This window comes from Taeniopygia guttata, chromosome 4, assembly GCF_048771995.1.
Source record: "Taeniopygia guttata chromosome 4, bTaeGut7.mat, whole genome shotgun sequence".
Taxonomy (NCBI): Eukaryota; Metazoa; Chordata; class Aves; order Passeriformes; family Estrildidae; genus Taeniopygia; species Taeniopygia guttata.
Genome location: NC_133028.1, coordinates 22,341,817 through 22,367,652, shown reverse-complemented (window position 1 = coordinate 22,367,652; position 25,836 = coordinate 22,341,817). Strand labels below are relative to the sequence as shown.

General features: G+C 41.1%; 1 long non-coding RNA gene across 3 annotated transcripts in view; it reads left to right on the top strand.

The window, feature by feature from the left end:
* LOC140683923 (uncharacterized) overlaps window positions 1-25,186 on the top strand; it is a 37,552-nt gene extending 12,366 nt beyond the window's left edge. Inside the window, exon 3 of one of the 3 annotated variants that reach the window (XR_012055567.1) lies at window positions 24,547-25,186. This is a non-coding gene — a long non-coding RNA (uncharacterized lncRNA). Of the gene's footprint in view, window positions 1-2,390; window positions 4,573-18,510; window positions 21,718-24,546 lie in introns of those variants that run through there. The other 2 variants (XR_012055569.1, XR_012055568.1) reach the window with 2 other exon arrangements.
* The last annotated feature ends 650 nt before the right edge of the window (window positions 25,187-25,836 follow it).

Genomic DNA, 25,836 nt, shown 5'->3' with positions numbered 1-25,836 from the left:
TTTGGGTGGTGACCTCAAGTAGTGTGATGCCATCACCACAACCAACACAGGGAAGCTCACTGCTGTATCCTACATGTGGACCTGAGGACACTGGACTGTTTCCATTGTAAATATAACATGGGTGAATTCGTGAATTCAAGGTTGTGTGTCATGTCATGTCACACAAGTCTGAGTGTTAATCAAATCATATTGCAGTGAGAGAAAAAGCTGCTGTGGATGCCCTTGAGAAGTAGGTGCTGTGAGACCTGGGTGCAGATGTAGTTTCAGGCTGGGGTGCAGTGTGTGAGGAAATTTTGTTGCCCAAGGGCAAAGTAGGCAGTCCTGAGTTTTCCTCGGGCTAGGCAGAATGCCCTGCCTGTGTGTCTGTGTGTGTATGGGTGCACAGATTACATGGGCTGCCATGGTGGGGGGCTGTGTGTGTGTGTGATGTGGGCAGGGATCAGCTCTTCATAAGTATGGAAGCTGTGCATCAAGAAACTCACAAGTGTATCAAGGGAGGTCCCCAAGGAATGTGGGATTTCTCCTTGCCAGAGGAGGTCTTGCAGGAAAGCCCCATGGAGCAGAACCTCATCATCAGTGCTGGATGGAAGGGAAGGGGGTGGTCAGAGGGAGGTGGCATCCCCTCCCACCTGTCACAGGGAAATGGGAGTCTACCTTTGCCTGCGCTGTGTGTTTAGATTTCAGGCTTTGCAGGCAGGCACTGTTCCTTACTGTTTGTAAAGCCCTTGGCCCAGTAAGTCCTGATCTTTGCCAGGGCACCTGGGCACCTCTGCAGTATTGATGAGTAATACCAGGCCCTGTAATTTTAACTCTACAGCAATCCCTGGCTACATAGTCAGACAGAGAAGAACAAGAAGATCAGGAGGGTAATTCTAATATGAATGTAGGTACCCACTACTGAGTGTCAGAATGTTGGCAGAAATCAGTTTTCTAGAGGCAGCTGAATGCGATTTGACCAGTAACTAAAACAGAGTATAGAGATGTTTACAGGACAAGGAGGGCATCTGCCAACTGGTTTCTCAATGTCTGTGTAATAGGAAGAGATTTTAAAACACCAAAGTTTATATCTGGAATTATGAGGAGTGGCAATTTTGCTGGGGAGTGAAAATGGAAGATAGAAGGTTGAGGAGTCTGGTGGACCACAAGCAGTCAGTCTCTTCCTCTGAACCATGGTTTTATAAAAAGCTATTTTTTTGTACCTCTGAGATAACAGGTCAATTAGATTAATGACATATTTGAAGGAAACTCCTGGCAGTGGGAACTCCAAGCCTTTACTTGCAATGGCCCTCAAGGAAGAGTAATTAACACTTTGCTCAATTTCTGTATCAATATTTCATAGAATTAATGAGGTACCTCTCTACTGAGTGTGTAGGTACTCTGCCTTTAAGATTAGCTCAGGGTAAAACTGATTGCTGCTCCTCCCAATAGTTCAAATTCCCTAATACTTTAAGAGGGTCTTTGTTTCTCTTCCAGCTAAGTCAAAGCAGTGTGAATTCAGTGAATTACAATAAGCGAGATGCTCCCTAGTGCTATTTTCAATCACTTTTGAGATTAGAACTAGTTGCCCTTTCCTTTGAAATGAAAGTAATCCATTTTTATGTGCTGGTTGCATCTATATTACTAACTTGAGAAAATCAATATCAGGGCAGTAATTTCAGTGTTCTGCTTATTATGGCTAATGCACTATATTCTCTCATTGAGGGAACTTAGAGGTTTGGATTCTTAAGATGATGATGATAGAAAGCTCTTGAGATGAAAGTGAAAAGCAGGGCAGAAAGCACAGAAAATAAGGTGACTGAGGTCAGGTGCTGGCATTATTTGGCATTTTTTCTAAAAGTAGTTTTTTGACCAGGAGGAGCATTTGGACATTCTTGATTGCTTTAATTCTGTTCTGTTCCCATCCATCCATCCATCCATCCATCCATCCATCCATCCATCCATCCATCCATCCATTTTACATTTTTTTTTAATCTAATGTGCACACCCTTTTTAATCTGTTGTTGAGTTTAAGGTGTTCTCATCAAAAACTCTAAAAATCCATTTAACACCCCGTGGAGGACAAGTGATAGCTTCAATCCACTGGAACCATCTGAAATGCCATTCCTCATCCTATTGGGATACTTTGTTGTCCTAGTCTTAGACATTTATCAGGCAACAAGCATCAAGTCATTGGCTTGCTGACTTTTCAACTAGATACCGAAAGTTCCCTATCTGAGCCCTTTTCCTTTTGATCTCACAATCTGGGTGTGAAACCTTGTTAGTCTCTTGTTATCTGCGATTTCCCTAGGGGTGGTGGGGTGTTTGTGTTTTGTGTTCTCCTTTGCATTCTTTGTGTACATTTTTTAAATGGAAACAGATTTTTGTGGGTTTTTTTGGGTTTTTTTTAATAGGATACAGAAGACAGAGAGTACCTGGAATATCACCTTAGACATGAGTCTAGGAACCTGCTCACTTGTCTCCTTTTTTGAAAATATTCTGATCACATTTCCCTACATAATCTGCTCCCCAACAGTGATAACTTTCTGGGGTACAACAGAGTGTCTTACAGCATTGACTAGTTCTGTTAGCTTGGCTGCATAACTATAGGAGAACAAACAATCAAACAAAAACTCTACACCTGAATTCAGTTCCTTCAATGGAGAAACATCGTGGAATTCAAGATGCTCTTAAAAGCAATGAAGACACCACCATTGCATCACAATGGTCCTTCTTCACATCCCTCCTATTAATCAGCTCTGTTTTTCTTTATTCCATTTCAGGCATTTATTGAGCAATCTGATGGTTTACTCTTATTGTTTGGTTATCTTTGAATGAAAGACACAATTCAGCTTTCACCTGAAGAAACTAGCTCCTATTTCTGTCTCTTTTTCCTCTTCACATTCTTTAGTATGGCTGGTGGTTGCCATTCCCTAATCTTTTTTTTTTTTCCTTCCTTTTTTGCTTGTGTCCTAGTATATTTATTTCCTTTTGATGTAGATAAAGATATGTACCAAAGTGCTTGGAGTTAGCTACTTCAACTAAACCACCTAAAACAGACACATTTATCAGAGTTACAGTTGTTTTCAACTAAGAGAAGGAACTTGCAAAAATCTGCTTTTTGAATTTTATTAATTGTTTCCATTTTCTGAAAAACATGGTTGGATCCCTTCCTTGTGAGAAGGAAGGAGATGTGTGTTTGAGACAGAAGAAGGAACATTAAAAAATGTCCATTATTTTATTTTTTTCCAACAAAACCAAACAGTCAAAGAATATCCAAATGTGGAAATTTCAGTTAAGATTTGAAAAGCATATTTTATCATATAGACTGCAGTTCTTGGCTTTTATTTGCACTTGTCTTGAATGAAGAGCCTTCTTCCTGGTGGTAGAATCATATGTCATTGGCAGGAAGCAGATGAGCACAGTTTTCCAGAAGTACAGCTGGATACTTGGATGATCTTTCTTATCATTGGTCAGGAATACTTTAGGTCTTGCTGTAAGGACCAACACCTGGGTGCAGAAATCATCCTTGACTTCTGGTGCTTCAGGGGATGAACTGCAGTCTGGTCCCTCTCTGGCTCAGCTCCACTCTTCGGTGTTACCACTTCTGGGACAATGATGGTTTGGACCACCAGGTCCACACTATAAAATGGCAGGCCAATCTAAATGCCTCCAGCCTCTCACCTTCAGGGTGGAGGATGTTGGGATGCTACCAGGGAGCACTACAGACCAGAGTGGGCTGCATGGTTTTCCTGGAAGAGCAGGTGGGAGACATGGAGATGGCTGCACCAAGTCAGCGGTGCCTTGTGCCTTTCTGTAAGTGGGTGTTTGCTTGGCCTTGTGCTGGTGGCTAAAGGGATGAGAGATGCACCCTTGCCCAGCCCCGGCAGCCCCTCAGTACCTCAGCTCTGTTCCTGTACGTCTGCTTGTGTGCAAACTTGTCAAGTAGAGGCAGTGCTGGAGCACGGAGTCGCAGCAGGCACTGGGCTCTCCCCTGCAGAAATCACTTCAAGGAGGTCAGCAGGGTGCTTTAGTCCCACATGCTAGTTCCCCACAGCTGTAGGATCTGTGACATGAGATAGGGTCAAGAGGAGGTTAGGTCAGGAGAAGGGTAGTATTGCAGATGGGACAGGAATTAGTTGTCATGGGACATGATGAGTGTGATTGTTTACAGAGCCACCATGACAAAGTGGAGGCAGTAAGGAAAAAGAGTACAGTAAGACTAGGAAGTCTTGCAGTTTGGGTGACTATACTTGTTCTTGCTTCAGTTTAAAGCACTTTTCAAAGCTGTAGTTACTGGTGACACACTTTTCTGGTGGAAGAACAGAACCTCCTGAAAGCTTTTGGTGAAATAAAGGTCAGTAATTGCCATGACCTACCCATAGATGGGGGTTCTTCCAGGAGTAACAGATGAAATGGGAAGGCAGAGCCTGGTTCTCTTCAGCCTGTGACATATCCACAGGCCGAAGCTATTGCTGTTCAAAGCACCCTGCAGAAGTCAAATCAGTACAGTGGTAACTTTCTTCTGTTTTGTGAAGAAAAAAATAGGTTCCTGCTTTGAATTAAACCAGATGGCCCAGTTTGAACTGGGAAAAAAAAAAACAAACCAACAAACCCACACAGTTACTCCTATAAATTTGTTTCTTCATTCAGGAGACTGAAAACTGGGTGTGAATTTCAGGGAAAGGGTTAAGTAAGTGTATCAGGAGATTGTCAGCCATTGGTCTGACTTTAAAACAAGGTGCTGGAGGGCATATCTTAACTTGACATGTTGCATTGTTAATTTACAGTTTGGGTGTGGAGGGACCTGCCTTCCCTTCTTTGTAATCTATGCAGGTGTGCACAGGACTTCAAAGCCATTTGCAGTGGAGCTTATGTCTGTGAGAAAGCCTCAGCCAAGAAAAAATGTGCTGGGAGACGTGAACCCCAGCTCCCTTGTGCAACTGCCCGTAAGCCAGTTTGTAAATGTGGATTTCTGCTGGATATTGTTTATGCACAGGGGGTTTAAGCCTTTTCTCTATGTCCCCCTGCTGCAGATTTTAGGTTCTTTGCTGCAGTGAGATTTTGAAATAATTTCCCACAATGTGTCTGAAATTGCATGAGCACATTAGTCACTCTAGGATTTTTTTTCTCTGTTTCCAGATAATTTGTAAAATTCTCTGGACTTCTACCATTGTTTAAATTAGTACTATTTTGAGGCATCTTAGAAGAGTTTTAACCCAAAAGATGATCACAGGTTTTTCACATTGAGAATTCACTATTGATTATTTGTCACATGAAACTGGCCAGTAAAAAGTTATTCTACTGGGATGGACCTGTCAAACCTCTTTAAACCTGTATTACCTCAAATGCACAGAAACAGCCTAGACTGTGTGGTGAAGAACAAGTGCTTGTGCTTTTCCAGACTGTGTGCAGTCATTATTTGTAGGAAATGAGCTCTTGGTAGGTTTGGCAGAGCAGGGATGGCAGTTTTGACAGCACAGGCACACATGTACTTAACCATTAACATGGCACAGCTGAGCAGGGCAGAGATCAGCCTATCCCATTTTTTCTCTGTCTAGCTGGAGGGAAGAGACTTCAGCTCTGTATGAATTACTAAACTTTTTTTCCCCCCATCTTTGGCATTAGCATAGAAAAGTTACAAGGAAATTAGGTGTGTCAGTAAAACTGGACTTCACAAGTTTTCCTAACTTATTGAATGGCTCCAGTACTTCATTATTGCTTATTATTGTGATCACAATTATAGAAAGAGTAATAGTGATGGGCCCTTATGGCTCTGCTTTGCTGGGTGATTTCTTTTATAGCTTTCTCTGTCCATTTCATGTTTTCACTTATCAATTTTTTTGGACATCCTGAATTGAAATTCAGCATTGCTATATAGGAGAGTATTTCAGCTGCAGCTGTACAGCAGAAAACCTTACTTCTTGTTTGCCTTTTTTTTTTTTGATACAGAATGAGACTTGCACCTTTCAAATGCTTTTGGAAGAATGCAGAAGGACAGCAGTCTGCTGTCTGGTAGGCTGGTACACTTTCATCCTCCATGCAGGTGAGGCACATCTGAAAAAGGCCTGTGAGATGCTTACTAGCTCCAGCTGTTGCTAATGCCTGACTGCAGTTGTAGCTGGGAGTTGGCAGTAATTGCCAGCATTTTTAATAAAATGTTTGTAGCTATAAGAGTAAAATTCTGAGTTTGTAAAACAATTGTTTAATATAACTTTATGTTATTTTTCTGCAATTCCTCTCATCTTCTAGCCACCAAAGATTAATTGAATACATAATGGTCTGTGAATTTTTGTTTTGCTCATTTTTCAGAGGTTGTAAAGCCTTGAAAATGCTATTCTAGTGTTTGGAGTCCTCTTTTGGGACAGTAAAGGGCCAGGCTGAACTTACAGCTTTACCACATTAAAATACTTTCCTTGTTTAGGGAAAGAACCAAACCCCATGATATATGTATCCCAGGTGAATATTCAATGTACCAAGCTATTAAGTCTCCCCAGCATGAGCAGTTACATTTTGAATTAAATAATCATTACTCTAGAAAGAGAAAAGGGTTACTCTTCCACTAGCATTCAAACATAAAATGTCCCTGAAGCCGCTGCTGTTAATACTCACCTCATTACTCAGGAATGGGACTGAAGAACAGATTCCTTGATCTACCCAGTAGGTCTTACTTTTGTAAAAAATGAGGTTCTTCCTGTCTTTGAATCTCTGGAGAGTTTATGGACATCGTATCCTGCTAAATAGGTTTAATAAAGTAATTTCTGTGCGAGCTTGGGTCACTGACCAGTTTCTTGTGGAATTTTATGGAAGTCTTGAAGGTCAGGAGCAGAGTTTTAAGTGGAAATTCAGCATGGAAAACAGAGCAGCTGAAATGACAACCTTAAGAGGATGAAGGTGGTGTTGCTGAACTGGTCTGGAACAAGAAAAGACTGCCTGGAAAGATAGGTAAAATAAAAATAAGATGTGGATTAGGCTCTATAGCCTGGTGTTTTGGGGGAGTTCAAGTTATCACAAAACCCTACATTAAAAGGTGCAGGTATCCTAGGTGGAACAGATGGCAGCTGGTGGCTAAGGATGGGTGTGCACAGCCCACCTGGGAAGATGCCCAGGCTCCAGTTGTGCATATTCATATCTCTTACTTTGTGCTGCTGGTGTCAGATGAACACAACTTGTCTTATTTACAGCTGTAGTCCAGTGCAAACAATCGTGTGACCTTTATAAAGGAAAATACTTGCAAGTCCCTATTTTTTTTTAGCTTCAGAAAAATTAATCCAGAACCAAAATAAAAAATATGAGAAGGGGAATTAAGAGGAAGATCTAGAAGAAAATATAGAGACACAATGTGGAGAGAGAAGCCAAGAGAGAAAAGAAGAAAGAGGAAATTAATTTTTATAACTACAGCAGGTCTTTTGCTCCCCAAATATTAGCCATTTATGCCAGAGCTTTAAAGCTTATAGCATTTTTGTTCAATGTCTGCTAGTTGTCTTTTAAATATGAGAACTAGGCAGAATATCAAGTTAACAATGGAAAATAAGACTAAATTTAAGCTTGACAGTTACAACACTGAATGGCCCTGTGGCAAGCAGACATAATTTTTTTTCTTGTGTTTTTTACTTAGATGAAGAAAAAAAAAAGTGTCTTTTTCTCTTATCTTTCACTCAGAGATTGCCACAAGAAATGAGGTCCTGGGTGAGGCAGCAGAAAGCCTGCAAGGAAAGGGAATAAGAAAACTTGCAAAGTGAAGTGAGCAAGTTCTTTTTGAATGGGATCCTGGATTGAAGCGAGAGGCAGTTTGCTGCAATGTGATAGTGGCAGCAGAACATTTCCATGCCTCTGAAGAGGGGTATTCATATGGGTACCAAGGGACACAGATTTTTTGGATTTAGAAAGGGAATTTCGGTACGAAAGTTGAGTGGAGATAAAGATGCAGATGGAGAACATTGGCAGTGGTGCTTATGGTGATGGAGCACAGTGGCTGGACTACAGGGGTCTGTGGATTTCTCCTTGGGGACCTGCCCTTTAGCTCATCTCTGCTTTTTCCTTCTGTCTGCAGGGCTCCACAGGTCTCAGCAGTTCCCAGGACACTGAGCACATGTGGCCTCAGCTGACTAGGGTAGCTCAGAAGATGAGCATCTTCCACTGGGTGCATTATTTATTTCTTTGCTCACCAGCAGTTGCACATGAAAGGGGGTTAACATCCATCTCCCTGAGGAGAAGCCTCCATCTTTCTTTGAAAGATGTTTGAGGTTACCTGCCCACTTGCTGCCCTGTCCCAGCTGCTCTTGGCTCTGTGTGTCTAGGCCACTGCTGAGGAACCTCTCAGCTAGGATCAACCCAGACACATCTTGTATTCAAAAATAATTTACAGATGTTCAATCCCATGAAATTTTCTGAAAAATTTTGCAGACAAAAATCAGCAGTGAATTTTGCCAATACATGGAATAATATTAAAGGTTTAGGCACAGGTTTCCCACTGTGAACCCTGGAAGTTGATATGCTTTTAAAACATTTACCAAGGTATTGTTCCCTCTGCTGTGACTAGTCTGTCTGTGGAATGTGTTTTCACAAGGTGCAGAGCTATGTTGGATGGGAAACTTATTTTAGTACTCAGTTTCCTTCGTGTGACCCCTTTGACCATTTGGGAATTGGCCACGTGTGAAGATAGGAAATGCAAGTTGAAGTGCTTTAGGGGAGCAGCCAAACTTGAAGTCTCTTTTTTTCCAGGCTTCCCTCACGTCTGTAGGTAAATGAGACCAAGAGGTTGGAAATTGCAGTGCTCAGCTTTACTGTTCTGTTCATGGTTATGGAATGTGGGATATTTTGATTATGAGTGAGAACAAATTCTGGAGGAACAGAATCTCCCATCAGAGGCAACTAGGTTTTAGGGAAAAAAAACTCAAGCACCAAAACAAAAAACACCACCCTAATAATAGGATTATTATCTAAAGTTAATTTTCCATTGGAGAAAACAAAATAAATCTGTTTTTTGTTGGTTTATTTTTTTCTTTTCTTTTTTTTTTTTCTTTTTTGCCACAAGTCAAAATTATCAGAATGTTTAAACCTGTAATTTTCAGAAAATACTCCTGAATTAAGAGCCTAAAATCAGAATCAGGGACCTCAGAATTTTGTCGGATGGGAGTCTGCAAAAAAAAAAAAAAAACATTAATGGACAATTGCAGGGACTGTCCTGATTCTGAGCTAGGGAGACTTGTTTTTCTCTTTACCTCTATTGCATTTGTTGGTCTTATTGGTCTTCAAGCACCCTATGAAAATGGTGGGGTCAAACAGAAGTCCTTTCAAAGGGCACACAGCTGTCTTGACCACTGTCTTCTCACTGCTGCTCTGGTGCCAACTGTCTGAGCTCAATCTAATTCTAAGTGTTGTTTAATAACACATCCTGTTTTATTGTATTTTGTTCCCATGGGCCTGGTAACTCCACTTGGAGCTTGGATGCTGCAAGGTCCTCCTGGCGTGCTGGCAGTTTTCACCCAGCTATAGCTGGTAGCATGCTTTCAGACCTGGCAGAATTAGTCTGGCACTTAGTTATTGGCTTTGCCTTCTAATTCCCTTCTGAGAACTGGTCCCTGACTTGGATTGAGGCCACAGCCCAGTAGAAATGGGAATGAAAAATAATAGATTTCTCTTAAGCAAATGCTTCCTTCCAGCAGGACAGACAGGCTTCTTAACTCCCCCTGCACCCAACACTTGATAACTTAAGAGGAATTTGGGACTTGCCATCTAGTCCCAGCTCATGGGACTTTTGTTTTAAGGTTTTAAAATTTATTATTCTCTAGCTTTCTTCCTATACTTCCTCTATTTGTCCTAGGGTTCTCTGTTGCTAGTAACTGTGAAGTCAAGATTAATCAAAAACATAACTTTTTTTTTACCATGTTGGAAAACTGTGTGAAAGCTGTCTTTTCTCACAGCAGGGGACTAAATGGGCTCCTTGGCATCTCTGCAAGGTGCCCCCTTTGCCAAGGTGTCCACAGGCATACATTCACCTCCTGGGGACACTGCAGCTTCCTTCAGCCAGGGCTGTGCAGCCAGGGAGGAGGTGGACTGACCATGGACTGGTTGTGTAGACTTTACAGAAGCCCTGGGCTATGGCAGTCTAAGTACCTGTCTACCAAGTACCTGTCAACTAACCAGCCAAAACCCACCTTTAAAAGATGTTTTCCTCATGGAATTCCACACCCTGAAGACACAATAACATATATGATAACAGCAATAAAAATTTCACATCAGAACACCAACTCATAAAACTTATTCAAATTAACAGAAAAATAAAAGCAGTGCTGAATGGTTATTTGAAATGCAGCAAATAAAAAGGCATACATAGTTCTTTTCCAAATGCTTCATCAGGTAAAGAAAAAAAAATTGCATGGCACTGCTTCGTGGTTTTATTCCCCTGCTACTACGTCAGCACCTGATGTTCTCTACAAGATTTTGAATAGTAATAATTGATATTATAATATATTAATAATATGATAATATTATGGTTTCCAGGCAAAGATTTTGCATATCGTGCAGCTGCCCATCTCTAGGAAGGTGGACATTCAAGCATATACGTATCCTATAGAGAAGTGCTGCATATTTGCTTGTTTGGGGAATATCCTGAACAGGAATCTCTGAGTGACAAGGATTTTTTGGTTTGTTTGTTTAAATTCCACTGGAGAGTGGAAAAAAAAAAAAGTTGTTTTTTGTTAGTTGGTTGGGGTTTTGGGTTTGGTTTGTTGTTTTTTGGGAGATTTTTTGTTTTGTTTTGGTTTTTTTTGTTTTGTTTTGTTTTGTTTTTTTTTTTGGTTTTTTTTTTTTTTTTTTTGAAACAGATCTTTACTTGAACATACATTAAGAAAAAGCAAGAGGAGTCACAAATACAGCTAGGACACACATCATGCATCATTACATGTCTGTCATGCATCATTGCAGTAGAAATACATCCCCCTGACAGCAGAGCCATGGCTCTTTACCTGCAAGTGACAAATCAGCTGTTCTAGGGAAATAAGGGGCAGGGTGGGGGACATGGAAACAGGCTCAAGATATTTTACTACCACGTCTGGTTCCAGTTCTGCTACAATTATCACCAAGGACATAATTAATTGAACCTAGAGCTAGCAGCTTGTTTGGGCAGCAGCAGGGTTTTGGCAGTCCCCAGGGCAGCCTCTCAGACTCCCAAAAAGCTATTCAAGGGGAAAAAAGTGGCTTTGCCCTTTTGCGCCTGGAATCCGGATGTCTGGCAGAGGGGCAGGGGCGGAAGGGAGTTGCAGCTCTGCATTGTCCTTCTGCTCCCGTGGCTGACACACCCCGATATCCCTTTCAGCTGCCTGGTCCTAGCGCCTTGGTGCTTTCCCACGTCCATTCCCTGCCACTGCAACTGAAGAAATCTTATGCTCACAAGACTTTCTAAAATATATAGTTTTGATATTAATTTGGTTTTTAAAGGTCTACTTGAGCAGGCTCACCTTCACACATCCACGCTGCCACAGCCTCCAGAGTGGCTTTGCTGTTGCAGGTGCTGGAGATGTGCTCACCCACCACCCACTCGTGCTTTGTCCCTCCTTCCATCCCCAGGACTCCTGCACAGCTCTGACCAACTGCAGCATCTGCTCTCCTTCACAGCTCTTCCTGCTCTGCCCGGTCCCTTACTGGCATCACCCCAGGCCTGCTCCAGTTCCTGATGGTCACCAAGATGTTCATTACTCTAAAATATTTCTGAGTGTTCATGGTCTTCTGGACAGTGATTGCAAGCTGGAGAGGACTTGAAGGACACTTTAGTTTTGTGTACACCTCAAATTAAGGAGAGAACTCTCACACCTATGGGTGCACTGAGAAGACAGCCAGGACCAGGGCTCTGCAGCAGATTACCATCGGGATGGTAACATCCCAGTGCTCATCATCTTGATATACAATTTTGTTCACAAGTCATTGGAGCAGTACTGATGGAAATGAGCTGATGAAGGTTTAGTTTTAAGCCATATTTTGTTTAAGTTTTTTTTTAGTATTTGTGAGGAGAGGTTGCAAATATAATTCTTTACTCCTGCCTGTGGAAGGGCTTATGAATTCTGCTAACCACTGCTTTCAATCATGTATTTCCCTCACAGAGCAAGGACTGAGGATCGGGGGTGGGGGCGGGGGGGGGGAGGAGAAATTTGCTAAAGAGGCTTCATCAAAGTGAAAACACCATCATTCATTTCCAGTCAAAAGAAAAACAGTGCTGCCCATGGCCCCTCAAGGGCAGGCAGTGGTTCTGCAGCTGGCTGCTGCTAGAGGTGGGGTACCCACTGCTGGCCAGTGCAAGCTTCTCACTACTGAATGCAGCCAGTATTTTAAATTAGTCTCTTTTCTCCCTTCTTTTCTAGGCTGTTGGTTCTCCTTTTGGTTGTGTCTCTGTTACAACATTTCTGCAAAGTTTCAAATCTCTCTTCATACCCTCGCTTTCTTTTAATTTTTTTTTTTTGGCCATTCAAACAACAGTCAGCAGTGTTGGCCTGCAGTTTTAAAGTCTTTGTGTGGTAACAGGAATCTGTGATCTGTAGTGCCATTGAGCATATTTCTGTATGGAGAAGTTTCAATGGACAACTCTCTTTAACAGTCATTATTTACAGATGTCCTGCCATGAGACACACCCTTTTACCCCTAATTTTACATTTCCTTTCATATTTTAAATATGTTTTCAGGATAACCTTTTCAGCAAACCAAACAGATCTGTACATAAATGAAAGGTGACCTTTATGCACAAGGAAAGAGGTCTCATGAATTGCAGGAAGTAATAGACTATATGGGAAAAGCACCTTCTGCTCCTTTTTTTTTTTTTTTTTTTTTTTTTTTATGTACAGCATTTCCTCCAAAGTCCATGACTGTAAAACAGTGCCTTAAGTACCAGCCTCCTGAGTATTTCATATTCAGCTTTACACAGCTCCCTGTCTTTGTCCTTTTACAAAAGGCTGCAGTCTATTAATTAATCTGCTCAATTTGAAATGAAGGCCATATTAAATACACTTCATTGTACACTTCTATAGATAGAAAATGCTTTGGGGGTTATCTGAATATCAGTTGCAGCCATCTACTGCTATTTGGTATAAGTAAATGCCTATTTAACCAGTCTTTGTAATGGAATGTGATTGACAGACTCTTTCCATACTCCCATTTCCATTATTTCACTTATTCATTCTGTTTTCCTAAAAAGTCATAAAATCCAGATTCCTGCTTCCAAGATATACATCGCAGGACTGCTCTTCCCTCTCACCGTCTCCAATACCTTCCTGGTTTCCTCCGCTAACATGTTCTTACCTCCCAATAACCTGACTTCCTTTACAACTGCTCTGCATTACGGGCATTCATTTACTTCCAGTTGGGCCGTTTTTCTTCATCCTGTGATTGTCGCCTTGGTGTCCAGATAAACCATCCCAGCTCTACCTCCCAAATGTTTATACCAAGCATAAATACTCTCAGATAAAACGGCAGAAACACATCCCTGCTCTCCCAGGTTGGCAGGAAGGGGTCTCATTTATTCCTCCCTACAAGCACTGAATACCCAGAATTGTGTGCTTCATGCCTCTCCCTCCCTGATGCTGGTAAAATGCTTTTTATCTCTTTTTCCACCCTTCTAAGAGCCAAATAGTGTTTGAGGAAACCCTTATCTTTCTCTTTTCCCTATATGTATGTTGTCATGGCTAGAGCTTGTTGAAGTACTACTTCTGTAAAACCTTTTTTTCTGACACAGTACTCCCATCTGTTATTTTTGATGTGAGTAGTGAGAGACAGACATAAGAATGGGGCTTCACAATGCTTCTTCTTCATTAGAAGGATGTTTGTTTATCTAAGGGCTGGGATATTTGATCCTTGGTAAATTGCTGTGCTTTCTACTGAGAATGAAATTTTCAGACAAGAATCACATTCACAAAAACTCTCTGAGTCCGGTAACAGAATAATGAAAAATGAGGAATATCTTTTTAGTATGAAATTTGAAGATGTGCTTTTACTATCCAGCTGACACATATGTAAGCAACAGCAAGGACAAAAGCAGAGAGGGATATTTGTGAAAATATTACAAGCAGCAACTCTGACACCTTCCAGAGTCACTATGCCATGATAATGTACTAGAACATTGCCAAATTTTTTTGTTCTTGACTCCTACCAACTGGCATTTTGACCCACCTACACCTGTGCCCAGGTGCACAAGAGCCACATGTACCCATGGTCACTGACTTAAGTAATTTTTCTACATGGTTTTCAGACATATCTGCTTTTCATATGCATTAATGTGAGGCAACTGGGAGAAAGTAGTAGTTTTTCTTGGTATATCAGATTTTCTAAATAATTTTCAAATAGTTTTCTCAATTTATGCATATAATAACCACACTTTCCTGGACTCATTTTTCATGGCTGTATGCTCAAAACCTACCACTTCAAAATGCAAACTGCTCAGTGGCATAAATCTCAAGTTACACAGAATACAGTAGGGAATCAAGCAGAGTGGGACAGCAGAAAATCAAAATCAGATTTATTCTTTTCACCACAAAATGCTCACTTTCAAAAAGCCAACCAACTGACCAAAACCAAAGCAAAAAACCAAAAAACCAACAAAACACCACAACTAAAACAAACAAACACACCCGCCCCCACAAATGCTACAGAAACTGAAGAAAACAAATCAAGCCAAGGTGATATTAAACAATTTCTGAAAAAAGTAATATAGTATAAATGTATATATAAATGATATAAAAAGTAATATGATATAAAACGGTTTTAAAAATCACTTCATTAATACGTACTAACAATATTGATCTGGGAAGAAATTGCTGGAAAATATAAAAAATTGGAATAGTGTCGTGGGGATGATTTCTTCTACTTTTTGCTAACATGCCTCTTAACTCAAATGATGTTAACCTTCTTCTAGTGTGATGATTTCTGTTCAATTTATTTGATGAAGGTGTATAAAACCCATGGTGATCCTGATTCAGTGAAAGGACTGATTCCTAGAAGACAATAAATAATGGCATCAGGCCTAGTAGATGGAATATTTTTGCACACTTTGTGCAAAAGCATACACCTGATATATTTAAACTGGTACACTTTTAGTTGTAATTTCTCTGTTCAGGGTTTTTTCCCTCCAGATGAAGAGTAAAGTGTGCCTGTTCAGTGATTCCTTATGAGGGCAATGTAATATTTTAAAATGGCTCTTTCCATCTTGATGTTGTGGGCACATATTAATATGCCATTTCCCCCCTCCTGTTTAGCTTTAGCAAATTGGATTTTATTTTTATTCAACTTCTGAATCATTATTATTTATTCAATTATTTTTCTCTGTTTGCTTTTAACAAAGCAAATAGATACCAAACAGCAACTACTCAAAAGTAAATTTGCATAAGATACAAAAATAACTAAAATTCCAACTTCAATCTTCTTCTGTAAACAGTCTTGCTACATTTAAAGTAAGATGACTACTGCCAGTGTAATACTTCTAACTGAAGACAATTCTTAATGTGAATATTTGTTTATCTGAAAATTGAAAAATTAGTCTTGCTTTTACTTACAGTCATTTTAATGTCTCCAGTGTTTTTCCTGTCTCTGATTTCCATTGTTATCTGTGAAATCTGAATCATCCCCATACGGATCCTTTGATCCATCCTTTTCAGATACTGCCTGTTTCCATTGTGGTTGTGAAAGACAGCTTCAGTTTAAGAAAAGGTTGACATTATTACAAGTCACATAATTTCAGTCCCAAATTCAGTGTTATGAGAATCATTTTGACTTGTTCAGTTCATTTCAGAATAGAATAACAAGACAGGAGTCCTAATGCTCAGCAAAATGAAACCAAAAATAATCACCAAACTCCCCTGAACGAGAACAGCCAAGAATTGCTCTCACAAAAGCCTTTTCCTGTGGAACAAAGTAGAAAACAAAAGAAAACACAAGGTCATCCAAAACTATTTTTTCAATTTTTCAGTAATCATATTCTCAGAGTTTCCTGGTTCATTCTGTGTAGTTTCAACTCTCAGTGACTGAATGAATGAAAATGAAGAAAAAAAGCTGATTTTAAATGGAGAGAGCTGCTGTATGAACCATGAATCAGTTCACAAACCCATGGAAATTCTGTAGATCATTTGTGTAATATAGAAATGTTTAATAAAGTGCTTTGTAAAAAACTAAATTGTTGCTTTGATTTCTTTTCAGTATCTTTGGTTCACTATTATTTTACTCCAGAATTTCCTTTAATGGTATCTAAAACATTCACAATGTTTGAGGTAGTCAGAATCTAGCTGAAATATTTTCATTAGCCAAAAGTATTTTATCATAACAAAGCCTCCTGACTGACTTTCTGTGGTTGATTGTATTCTTAATTTGCCAGAACTTAAAATAGCTTTTTCAAACTTACATGATTTTTTAGAAGCCACAATTGAGAGAAAATGACGTCTTTGCTTGATTCAATTCTACAGAGAGATGTTTATATTAAAAGTTGTATGGACTGATGGGATTCTGATGAGCTTTGGAAAATTACTGCTCAAGCTGGTGCTTGGTCTTGCTTAAATTTCTGAAGTTTGGGGAGGTGTCTCTTTGTATCCAGCTGCTGTAGGGGTACCAATGTTGGTGGAAGGGCAGGTATGCACTCTTGCACTGAGACCAGGTGGAGGCATCCCAGATGACAGGGACCAGAACTGCAACTCTGGCAATGCTCCTGTCTCCTGCCCAGCCTGCACTCCCCCTCCCCTGTAGCTCATTTCTGCAGGTGATACCTATGTCACAAAAAGGGAGCCATTGTCCCTGCACACTGCTATGTGTAGAAACAGAATTAAACATTACTTTATTCTTATTCTGGAACTGCTGGCTAGACTACCCACATCTGTATTGCCCAGGATGTTTCTTATGTGCCTGTTCTCCCTGGCCTCCAGATCCCCACTGGAGATACCAGCCAGCATGGCAGTCATCAGGGCACATACAGTGCATAGCAGATTAATTTTGTATCTGCAGACACAGAATAAGACAAAACCAATATAAAAGGTATAGTAGTTCACCATACCAGTGATGCCAATGGGTTTTAGTACAGTTGATCTTTCATATGCTAAATGATCCAGATCAGGCCATGGAAACATTTCAACATGCACAGGGTTCATGGCCCTTGAGAAGAAGGTTATCCTAAGGAGAAGCAACTGTGGATCTGAATGCATTTTACAGTACAACTGCAATCTGCAGATGTAAGGGAGAACTGCAGACACAGACAAGGCTCAATTTCAGTCTGCACTTTGCAGGAAAAGCAGCTTTTTTGGAGAAGGTGACTGCCCAGACATCCAGCATCTGATTCTGTACCAGTGAAGAGGCATTTCCCAACTAAAGAGAAGAGCTGTGTACTTTGTGGTTCAAGTCCTAAAAGAATTTCCTGTGGATTCATTACAAAATAATGTAACCCAAAATTGGTGTAACATACAGCTCTTGTCCTATTTATATCTATTTTCAGTGTATATCTTTGTCATCTAAATGAACGCTCCACTGGCAAAACAACCTGACTGGGACTGAGGCTGGAAGGGCTTCTACTCATCTAGATTTCCTCTAACTCCTGTAAAGTTACAGAAAGCTCAAAGTCTCCAAAAGGGCAGGGTCACTCTTCATGCTGCATCCTTTCCCTGGGGAAGAATGGAATGCAGCTATCACTTGGGGTTTTTTTGACTATCTGTAATTGCAGTCACCTCTGCCTTCTTTCCTTCACTTTGCCTGGGCTTTCTCCTTTTCTGTCACAAAGCAGTAGATAGAATAATGAGAAAAATCCCCTTTTGAAAAGCAGAATCACATAGTTGCCAGACTGTCATAAGCACTGTCATTCTGGTGTCCTGCACTTCTTCCTCCTGTCTAAACATTCTGTGAAAGGCTTGTAGCTTTGGGGAGCAAAGGGTGCATGAGGATTTAGCTGTCAAGAACTGTTCATTTGATCAAGTACAGAGACGTGTATGTGCATGCAATGATTAATTAGGAACATATCTTAGCATGACAAAATGGTGTGGAAGTTCCTCTGATAGCTAAAATTATGTGGAGAAAACTGTTTTAATTTGTTTTAGGTTTTACAGTGATAAAATGTGGCTCCTTTGTGCAGGGTCCTCCCTTTTTAATTCTTCTCTGCTGAAAAGTGTGTCTGGAATCTGGCTTGATAAAGACAGGAAATTCTTCAGTAGAGTAAAATGTCCAGTGTCGCTTGGTACCAGATGATAGGAAAGATGACAATTCTACTGAAGGTAATTAAATACATCTTTTGACCAGCTGTTCCTTTGTAGCCTGTGCAGAAAAAAAAATTTAGTACACTGACATGAAACACAAGAGAGTTGAAACAAATGTGTACCAAAAACTAAAAAAGGGACTAAGATCATAAAATATTCTTAATTGAAAGGGATCACAAGGATCATCAAGTCCAACTCTTTAGTGGTTGGCTTATCTGGGACTGGGCCCACAACCTTTGTGTTATTAGCACCCTGCTCTAACCAACTGAGCCAATCTCAGGGTCAGCTAAATACATAATTTTTTTTTTATTTTTTTGTGTCCTTACAGCCACAACTTCTGACAGACCATTAAGTCCACAGAGGAAGAAATATAACCTTAAACTTTGCATAGGAAGCTAGAAACATATTGCTCTGCAGTACAAATATTTTCCTCCTGAGAGCACAGTAAACTCCTCAGATGGCTGGATTCTGAGCTGTACAAATAAAGCTCACAATACAAAAACAACAAGAAGGTTCACAAGTTGAGTAGTCCTTTTTCTCCATGACTTTTTGGGTGGTCTCAGAAATCATGTTCTTGAGTTTTTCCATCCATAGCAGATGCAACACAGTATTGAATCTTTAAGAAACCTTAATTTTTTCTCTTGAAAATGCTTGCTGAATATTTAAGTTGAGCAAGTAATCTCAGAAACAAATGACTGACTAAAAGGCAAAATGTATTCAACTGCACTGATTAAAAAATTCCCAGTAATTTTGTTGTCACAACTTTGAGAAATATTCTGAAATAACTCATAGGTGATTGGGGGTTCAATTTATAAAGTGAAAAGTAAAGTAGGACATGAAAGGTCTACCAAAAGGTAATAAAATTAAGTCTTTTAGTCCTTGTGATGTAAGAACAATAAAGGACTATAAAACCTGAATCTATCCACAGATATAAAATCCCATACCAAAATGGATTTCTTTTCTCAGCTTAATGTGGTTTCTTTTCAGATTTATGTAGCAAGACCCAAATGCAGTCCTGACTTGACTGAAAATATTGAGAATGTTTTACTGAATTCAGTGAACAGCCTTAAAGAAATATTTTTTAAATTTTTAAAATAACTTCTTTCAAAATTATATATTTTGGGCCTTTTTAAAGGAAGTCATTGAAGGTTGCATTTAGTTACATTTATTTTTCAAACATTTTCATTAATGGAATGAAATAAATTATCATATTTTATGCCTACCCACTCTCCTACGCCCCTTCCCAACTGAATTTTTTTTTTACTTTTTAGCCCGTCCACAGATTTTCCTCTCATGTAGCACATCAGATACTGATTAATTATATAGCTCCAGACACATTTGGGATTCTCTGCTCCCTGCTTAAGTAGAGAAAATAGTTTTCTTCTGGAAGCAGAAAGATACAGAAATGTAAGCTCCCCTCCTGAAACCACCAGTGTCATCTCAGGTTTCAGTTCAAAGGAAGGTAGGATTTATCCTGTGCTATTGTTTTATTTTTGTAAGAGATATAACAAAGAGGCTTTCTTGCATATAACAGCTGAAAAGAGAGTTCCAGGGAGTTTCAGTGACCCAGAAACAATCCTCACTGTGATTAGTAGTGTTGTGTAGGTGGAGGGACAAGAGAGGTCCCTAGGAATGTGCTGAGCCCCCCGTGGCATCCCTCGGGCCCCTGTGTGCACCCAGCCAGCACGCATTCCATGCACATCCCTCCTGTGTTGCACACCTATCCTCTGTCCTCTGCTGCTGGGGGGGAAACAAGCGAGGCTGGAGGGCATTAAAGACTTTGCACAACTCCAGAAACAAATCCATTTGACACTTCCAGGGTTAAGCCCAGAGACAGAGGAAGTGGCTAACATCTCCTCAAAGATTTAAAGGTAAGGTGACTTTATCCAGCTTAAGATCTGGTCAGTAGTCACTTGATGAATAGTAATGATAGAAGAAATATGGTTAAACTTTTTATTGCTTTACAGGCTGGGTTCTGTCTGAAATTTACATCAGGCAAATAAATCCTCTTTCTGTGAAGCAAAGACAAGAGCTTTTCCTGCATCTCTGTTTATGCTTTACAGATCACAAAGCAGAGCCATACCTGAGTGGTGGCAGGTTATGGGTATCACAGGCGGAAGGAATATATTTGCTCAATGAAATTGAGGGTTCAGCTGCACTTGAGTGGGTGGGGGCAGGGGAAAAAGTAATTTCCATCCATTACTCAAAACACTTCCCCAATTTGCCTGGGGAAAAAAGTGGATTTTTATTCTCAGGCTAAGAGCCAGTCTCTACACAGTGCCTTTTCCTCATGTCCTGCTTGTTCTGCACCTGCATGGAGGTGGGTCAGGGGTGAGTTCCTGAACATTTTTTCTCCTTTTCTGATGTTGATGACTGGTGCACTAAGTGATCCTGAATGGGCATAGCCAGTCCAAGGCTCAGAGCTCATTCTGTTTTCTTTTTGCATGTGCAGAGTGGTCGGATGAGAAAAGTTTAGACTGTGTTCAAAAGTCTGTGTTGATTAGCCTGTAAAACAAACTTAACATATTTTCACTAGACAGACTGATAGACAGACTCACATATGTATATTTTTACTACAGGAAGTACCTGTGGCAACATAAAGAGAAACAGCTGAAATAAAACACCATCTAGAGCAATGTACTTTCTCTGGCACTCATGATATTTTATTAAGAAGAAAAGTTTCAAAAAATGGTAGTTCTACGGTGTTTGGGAGATTGGCCCAAACTCACACAATGCTAGTGCAACCTCTGACCTATGTTAAAGCCAGGCAGTTCTTGACATGATATGGGTGCTCAAGCAGGGAAGAGAGCACAGACACTTGTCTCCAGCCTTTCTGGTTGAACACGAGGAGAGCCCTATGGCTGATGGAGCACAAAGACTGGAGACTTGGAAGCAGCACAAGGAGGGGGGTTGCAAAGGGATGGATCACTGTGCCTCCAAAGGCAATTCAGATTTGGCACTCTCTAGGAGCTTATCACAACTTCTCCCTGTGCCTATACAAGGTGTCTATGCAGACTCTGCAACCCAAAGAAAAGTCTGTATGTCATGATATACCATCAGTCTGCAGAACTAGGCAGAGCTTGGGAAATGTCTCACACTTTCCAGTCTTTCCTGTCTGTTGTTGGTTTTCCATTACTCTGCTTCTGGATGCCCCTGAAAAACCACAAGAACTTCCCTTCTTGTAGGGTTTCATCACTTTTGCCTCAAAATGAAACTAACCAAAATGAAAAACAGCTGGATCAAAAAGAGATCTAATAAGAAAATAAGCAAACAAGCAAACAAATACAAACCTTTAAAAATTAAGTTGCTTTTAATTCTGAATCTGGTTTTGGCCAAACTGTATATTAATTTTTAGATCTTTTTCTTCCGGTCAGGTCCTTCCTATCTTCTTTGCAAGAAGAATCACATTTGGTTTTAGTCTCCTACCAGTCTCTGATCTGTATGTCTGTTTTGCTGCCATTGGGTAACTGTTTTGCCCCTATATTCCTGCTTATGTCATGGGACCATATTGCTGGTGATTTTTGGCTTAAACTTAAGGTTTTGGTCAGCATCTGTTAAGAAAAATATGCCTTGCTTCTTTTTATTTAGGATTTGAAATGCTTTTGTCATTTGGGTTGATGCTACACAGAGACAGTTTTCCCTAAATCCTCTGGAAAGTTTTGTGTCTACTATCCTGTTAACCAATTTACACTTAAAGGCAGGTAAAAGGACAGTTCTAAAAATCTCACTTGAAGTGAGGAGAATATGATCAATCAATAATTAACACTGTTCACATCCAGTAAGTCAAAATTCCTGCTTACAGGATGTTTCTCTTGGCATATCATGCTTGTCAGCTCCATTTTCAGCTTGAGCTGCCAGCCAGTGATAGCAACAGACTTACAGCAGGCACTCTGCAGGTTTTTGTATCTGGGATGGTACTTATTTTACAAAGTAAGGACACAGGAATAACTCAGAGAAAACAAGAATTCCGGAGCTGGACTGCTGGGACAGGCCTCTGGGTAATTACTTTTAATACAGATTATTGAAAAATAAACTGTTCTGTGCTAAAGGAAGGGTATATAGGGGTTTGAAAGAGGAGGCAAATTAGGCGCATGGAAAGGACAGGCGACTGGAAGCTGGGGAGGGAAAGTGGATTTTTCCAAAGGAAGGGCAGAGGCTGACCAGCTTTCCCCGCACGGCTGCCCGCCAGGCCAGCCTCAGGCGAAGAGGCACATTTGTGTGTGTGTCTGTGTGTGTGTGTGTGTGTGTGTGTGTGTGTGTGTGTGTGCCCGCCAAGCCAGCCTGACGCGAAGAGGCACATTTCTGTGTGTGTGTGTGTGTGTCTGTGTGTGTGTGTGTCTGTCCGTGTGTCTGTCTGTGTGTGTGTCTGTGTGTGTCTGTGTGTGTCTGTGTGTGTGTCTGTGTGTGTCTGTGTGTGCCCGGCCCGGCCCCTCCTGCAGGGCGCGGCCGCCCGGCGGCGGGAGGGCGGGAGGGGCCGCGCTCAGCTCCGCCGTGAGGGAGCTCCGCGCCGCTCCCCAGCCCCGCTGCGCTCCGGCTCGGCCTCTTTGTTTCCCTTGTCCCGCTGCCAGCCGGGCAGACAGTGCGGGCAGTCAGGGAGCAGCTGCCTGCCGGAGCTCGGGGCTCACGTCACACGGGCAGGGCTGCCGGGGCACAGCCAGCCGGCGAGGGGGTGAGGTCAGGTGAAACATTAGCCACGTTCCCTCGGCTTCCCGCCAGGGCCTTTCAAATATTTCTTTATGTGCTGCTGATGCTGTGCTGGTTTGGCATTTAAAAGGTGTGCTCCGACAGGATTTCACAAGGAGCTGCCACGTTACGGTTCAAAACACATGCGACCTTATCACCCATGGAAATGTGTGTCTCCATGAACCCCTTCCTCTCCCCTCCCTCGGGGCTTGCAGCGGAGCCACTCCAGGCAGATCAATCATGAGCACTGTGTAAGCGGCTAAAAATAATGCAAGTCATAAAAGTCTGGAAGCTTGCTGTTGCTCATTTTGGGGTTTGAAGATTCCAGTGTCAGTCAATACCAATGACTTGCTATCTGGACAGTAGTAGGTAAGGGTCAGATGTTCTTCTAAGGTGATTAACATGACTTGCAATCCCCATCCTCTATGCCTCTTGCCAAAGTGTGTCTCTTCAGTTTCCCAGGTTGCAGAGAACAGGCAAGTATTCTTGACAGTTCGTCACGAGCAGAATTTCATCCTAGATTCAGAAAAATAGTGTTGGAAGACAGAATGAACCAGCCTGTATCCTGCATCCTGGCAGATGCCAGTCAAACCGGTTCTTAAAGGCTCCACCAGTGCTGCAGGCAACATGTGCCAGTGCTTCCTTGTCCTTTCTAAAGCTTATCCAGATGGGAACATGGGCTAGGTTTTTTATCTACCTGTCTAGCATCATAAAGGCAGAGCAGCATGTTGCTACACTACTGGTGACTTGCAGAATGTCCTGTAGACAGTATTTCCTCCAGGTCAGGGTGGGGATGGTGAGAAGGATAGTTTGATAAAGCCTGGGGTGCAAATTCAAATGGCTGAAATACATCTTGTGCCCAGGATAAACAACAGAGAGATCAGAGAAGTGAGCAAATGCAGGCAGGAGCTTTCACAGCTTGTGTAGGGTTGTATCGTAATTTTTGCTGGGATTTGTAATATAGTTGTCAAATTAGACTAATGCACTTAAGACAACACTAATGAAGTGCTATTCTTTAAAGAAACAGGAGATTTGGGCACTCAGGGATCAAATATTTTGTTTAATCTGGATTGGCAATTTGACATATTTTGTTGTCTGTATGCTAGTGCTGCGTTAACGCTATAAAAATGGGCAGGAGGTTGTTTTTTTTTTAAATTATTTGTAAGGAATAGATAATATTCTGATTACCTTCTAGGCAGTTTGCACTGGTTTTGAGCTCATTTTTCTTTTTAATTTCTGGAAGATATGCAAAGAGTAGCTCGAGAAGAAACACACACACACACACACACACACACACACACACACAGAGTTTACCAAGAGAGATCACTGCAACATCCTCGGTGGATGCATTCACAAAGGCATGAGACAACACTCTCAAGGTTGGTCAGAGGGGATCACTGCCTGCCTTTTAGGGTTTGGATCTCACACAGCACTCTAAACCCCAGAAGTGAAGAAAACTGTGCATTGTTCTAATCATGGGAATGATTTTAACATAATGAGGTATTTTTTTTTTAAAGTCTATGTTTCTTTTCTTTTTTTCTTGTGTTGTAAGAGAGAAAGGCAGACACTGTGTGTTGCTCTTCTGGATGGACAGAGTGATACCCTCTTCTGTCTGGCCTCCTGAGAGTAGGAAGTTTCCAGCTGGCCCTCAGACTCTTAATTTCTAATTAATTTATTCTAGATCCTACCAGCCCACATCTGCACTCCTCTCTTGCTCAACAGTTATGCAACCTGAGAAAAACATGGTATTAATTCCTGAATTTCCAAGCTCTGTTCCTGCACTGAAATCTTCTTGCCTATCTCTCCCACTCCTGCTGGTCCTGGATTCCCTGTCTCATGGTGGAAGAAGGCATTGCTGGAGATGCTTCACTTGGCTGACCTGATGCTGAAGGGTAGAGAGTGAAGGGGCAACAGAGTGCAGCATGACTGCTGGATCATTGACTGATATCCAGAATTAATCATCTCACATGTCCTTCTGCATAACATGGATCAAAGTGTTTCCCAGCATTTGTTCTTGTTTGAACTATTGATTTTCTTTGCATAAACCAGCCAAGTTTAATTAAATTATGCACAGTGATAAAAAATCTACCCTCTGCTCCATGTAAATTGTTCCAGCAGTTAATTTCTCCTCTCTGCTGAAACCACATGCCTTATTTCTAGGGCAGATTGTCTAGACAGATGTGTGTAAGAGCCCACTCCAAAATGTTGCTTCAAATACAGGTATTCCTAAATTACACCTACACAAGCCTCTCCCTTTGCTCTACTGAAGAGCTTCACCTTGTGGAAACTCTTGCAATAAGATGCGTTTTCCAGTCCTCAGTCGTTCAATAAACTCTCATCTGAAACTTTTTGACTTGTATGTGTGAAGCCAGAACACTTTTAAACTGAGATCAGTTACAGGCTTTGTCCACAGCATCCAGAATTCCCAGGTTCATATGCACAAGGATTCCCTTTGTTGAAGCAAACATTTCCTCCTGTTGGGTTATCTGCTCTGGCCTCCCTGCAGACTCACTGCTTCTAAGGGCTCCATTAACTCATGAGGATGACCTCAAAGATTTGTCCTCTAATGAATGACTTTACTTTTGGCTGCACTGAAGTTCATATCAAAAATTTGTTGCCTATGTGCAGTTTTCTAAGCATTTCTCATTGCTGCTACTCAGGGACCTGATTTCTTCTTTATTGACTGCTTATAATTTCATTTGAATTTGGGTGTGTCCATGCTCACTGAGCTATCCAGAGATTTCAGATAAAATTCTTAAGAGGAATAGAAACAAAGACACACCCTCCCCAAACCCCCATCCCACCAGTGCTCCTAAGGCACAAGGTTGAATCTCATATTTTAGATTTACTTTAGTCTGCCTAGCAGAGATAACAGAGCTCTGGAGGAGAACCTCTAGCTCATCTCTCCTAATGAATGAACAAATACCAAATTTGCTAGGCATGACTAACTACACCAGTGGCTTGTAGGCTA